Source organism: Notothenia coriiceps, unplaced genomic scaffold, assembly GCF_000735185.1.
Source record: "Notothenia coriiceps isolate Sejong01 unplaced genomic scaffold, NC01 NC01_scaffold00015054, whole genome shotgun sequence".
In the NCBI taxonomy this organism is placed as follows: Eukaryota; Metazoa; Chordata; class Actinopteri; order Perciformes; family Nototheniidae; genus Notothenia; species Notothenia coriiceps.
The window spans coordinates 1-2,935 of NW_011347755.1; the positions used below are offsets into that span (position 1 = coordinate 1).

The following is a 2,935-nucleotide window of genomic DNA, read 5'->3' on the forward strand; positions in this document are numbered from 1 at the left end:
CTGAACTGTAGAGAGTAGAAGTACACCATGTACCTCTGAACTGTAGAGAGTAGAAGTACACCATGTACCTCTGAACTGTAGTGAGTAGAAGTACTTTAAACCTCTAGCTACATGTCACTAAAGGAATAATGTTTCTGTCTCTTATAGTAAATGTGTAAAAGGTAATATTAGATGTTTCTTGATGTATTTGTATTTGATTGCTCTGATGTTTCTGTTGTTTCTCAGATGACGTACGTCCTGCTGGACATCGCCGTGCAGGAGCTGTTCCCTGAGCTCAGCAAGGTAAAACACACGAGAAGAGAAGAGACTCACCGTGGTGTCTTCAAATAGAAATGTAACTCCTGATATGAGATCTATCCCAATGCTACCTAGCAACAGAGGCTTTTTATATCTCTGGAAGCTAAAACATATTTATTAGGATCACTTTTTTAAATCTCCGGACGCCTGGACACGAGATGTGACTGTTTTTATTCTTTTAACATTCCTAACCCCAGCTGTTCCCTCTTCAAACTCTAATCCAAATGTTTTGACAGCATTTGGAGACTTTCTCCTGACTTCATTCTTTTCCTTCCAGCTAACACACACACACACACACACACACACACACACACACACACACACACACACACACACACACACACACACACACACACACACACACACACACTATCCTGAGCCTGTCCCACACACACACACCAGATTTATGAGGAAAAATGTAAGAAATTACAAGATAAACTGAAATATTATTTGAGATTAACACACACACACCAAACACACACTAAACACACACTATCCTGAGCCTGTCTCTCTCACACACACACACACACACACACACACACACACACACACACACACACACACACACAACACACACTATCCTGAGCCTGTCTCTCTCACACACACACACATACACACACACACACTAAACACACACTAAACACACACCAAACACACACTATCCTGAGCCTGTCCCCCACACACACACTAAACACACACTAAACACACACCAAACACACACTATCCTGAGCCTGTCCCCCACACACACAATAAACACACACACACTAAACACACACTAAACACACACCAAACACACACTATCCTGAGCCTGTCCCCCACACACACACTAAACACACACACAGACACACACACACACCAGTTTTATGAGAAACAACTCAAAATATTACATTTATTGAGATTAAATAGGGAGATAAAGTGAAACCTTCTCTGACAGCTGGGCCCTGAACTCTCTCACACATGCAGTTACACACTCTCCCTCTGATGCTCTTATCTGACTGATACTCATTAAACTCTATAATTCTGAGTGTCTCTGACATGCTGACGCTGCTTCCTGTTTCCTCTGCAGGAGTGAACGAGGCGTGTGGAGAGCTGACGTGTGGATCGCCTGTTTCTGAACTCCTCTTTAAATTCCAGTGTATATAAACCATTGAATAAAGAGACATATATTTATTGATCTAACTGCAGCTGTCTGTCATCTTTTCTGTTTCTAACCAATAGAGATTTAGCACGTCAGCCAATGAAATCCATGCTAAGAGTCCCAAGATGCATTGCTTCAATTCACTGGATTGGATTAGATAGACTTTTCTTTAATGCTATTTCCTTCAGTGGGAGTGCTGACACAGCATTCCCACTGTCTGTTCTGCTTCACACACAATTCTTTATTATTCCGCCAGGTTATTTTGCGCCTCTTCTGCTCCCACATTCCACATCGCAGAAACTCCGTTCAAACATTAAAACGTTCAGCTCGGTTTGGAATCGATGGCTATTACTTTTCTCATTCATAACTTTCATAACTCCAGAGATACATCCCATAATACATCACATTTTTAACATTGAAGTCAATGGAGGAAATCTTCAGACTTCAACAAATCTTCATGTGAATTCAACTGCTAACTGTTCATTCATACTTTCACTCAGACCTCATTCCAACTTTAAAATGTTACAAATCTTTCTGACATTATTCAGTTTTTTCCTCTCATTCAGAACAATGGAAACCTTTGATCTCTGCATACCTCGTTAGCTCAACTATAAACACCTGTGTCATGGAACACGATGATGTCATCGCTCCACCTGACATGCTCAGAGCAGCAGACTTCAGATAGAGGTTAACGGTCCTGCCCTCAACAGCTCTACGTCCATTATGGGGTGTCTTCATTATATGCCGAAGAGAGAGAGAGGGCGATCAAGAGAAGAGAGAGAGTAATGTAACCTCCTAATGTAATGTGTAACTCCTATGAAAATGTTAAAAAAGTGCTCAAACTTCACCTGTGTGCTAACAGTCCAGCCGTGAAGACATCTACGGGACAGTTTTGAGATTTCTTCAAATGCCGTTGCCATGGCAACACAATGCTCGCCTTGAAACACGGTTTTCTAATAACTTCAGTGAAAATGCTCCAAACGGCCCAAAACATCACAGGTTTGGTAACAATGCAGCCATCAACGCATCTAAGCGTATTATGGGATGTCATCAAATGCCGTTGGCATGGCGACAGATTATTCGCCATGAAGTTAGTTCAGAAGTTTGCAGTTCAAATATTCTGCTGCTTTCCCAAGCCTTTTTACTTTCTTTTCTTCTCTCATCACACATTCAAGCCCCCTGTGTTCATGTATCATTTCAATCTAAATTATTCACTTTCTTCTTACACATTACATTTCAGCATAGCAGTTTAGCGTCAGCTTTTCAGCATAAAGCATTCCCACTAGCAATTTCTTCAGGAATTGCATTCTCTAGTTTAGCTCTGAACTTCACAAAAACATTTTGTTGAATTGGAAACAATTTTTGAAGCTCTATTGACTGACATGCGATGACTGGGACTGATGTAAGAATCTGAGAGGAATAAACTAGGAGCAGAGAAATAATACTATTTAAAAGACAGCACGCCCCATAAGACGCCAACAAGAGTCACAAGGGTGTGTC

At 41.1% G+C, this 2,935-nt stretch overlaps 1 long non-coding RNA gene across 1 annotated transcript; it reads left to right on the top strand.

Annotated features, from left to right (window-relative positions):
- Positions 1-11: 11 nt before the first annotated feature.
- Positions 12-1,476, top strand: LOC104948769 (uncharacterized). The gene is made up of 2 exons (XR_798727.1): positions 12-282; positions 1,364-1,476. It is a non-coding gene; the product is annotated as an uncharacterized lncRNA (long non-coding RNA).
- The last annotated feature ends 1,459 nt before the right edge of the window (positions 1,477-2,935 follow it).